Raw genomic sequence first — 1037 nt, 5'->3', positions numbered from 1 at the left:
GAGGTCCGTGCTGTATGGGTGCTGAAAACAAGATGAACTCTAACATGGCGGGCTGTAAGGGGGTGGGAGGGGGAGAAGGGAGAGAGTAATGGGCGAAAGTAGGGGAGAGAAGATGAACACGAAAAAAGTGTGGGGGAGGGAAGGTCAGACGCTAAGGAGGAGGGTTGGGGGTGGAGTGGGTGGATAGGGGAAGGCGAGCTGAGGGTTATCGGGGAAAGGGAAGTAAAGGGTAATGGGGAGAGATCTGACATTAAGGAGAAGTGGAAAGAGGGGGTGAGGCGTAGGTAAGGGGAAAGGGGTGGGTGGGAGGAAGAGGGAGGCGTAGGTAAGGGGAAAGGGGTGGGTGGGAGGAAGAGGGAGGGGGGAGGTAAGGGGAAAGGGGTGGGTGGAAGGAAGAGGGAGGGGGGAGGTAAGGGGAAAGGGGTGGAGTGGGAGGAAGAGGGAGGGGGGAGGTAAGGGGAAAGGGGGAGAAGAAGGTAAGAGGAAAGCGATGGATGGGAAGGGGGGAGGGGTGGAGTGGGAGGAAGGGGGAGGGGAGGGGGAGGGGGGAAGGGTCGAAGGACGGGGACTAATCGGGACTCAAGGGCGTAGGAGTTTGTAGGAAGACTGGTTTTGGAGACTCGGGGTTCTTCAGGGGGGATGGGGCGGGAAGAGAGATAACATATAAGGGGGGTTTGTAGGGTTTAATTAGGTTATGGGTGATGGAAGGGGGGTAGGTGTAGGTAAAGGGAAAGAAGGTCAGGGAAATCCTTCGTGGTTGGTTTGGTGTCGGGAAGGGGTGGTAGGGGGAGGTCAGGGGTAGGGTAACTACCCAATCAGCTCTTCCGATAAGTTTTTTTTGCTCGTTTCTTCGTTGATGGGCCGGGGATACGAATTTATCTAGCCTTTATTTATGGTTTTCTGTTTGCTTTTCCTTCGCGGTTGGGGCCCCCGATTTTTTTTTTCAGTTTTGTTCTTCTTGTTTTCCTTTCGTTCTTTCGCTTTTATTTCCTCATTTGATCACTCACTTCTTTATTCACCTCTCACTGTTGGTCTTA

Source organism: Penaeus monodon, chromosome 29 (assembly GCF_015228065.2).
Source record: "Penaeus monodon isolate SGIC_2016 chromosome 29, NSTDA_Pmon_1, whole genome shotgun sequence".
In the NCBI taxonomy this organism is placed as follows: domain Eukaryota; kingdom Metazoa; phylum Arthropoda; class Malacostraca; order Decapoda; family Penaeidae; genus Penaeus; species Penaeus monodon.
Note: the sequence above shows the minus strand (reverse complement) of the source record.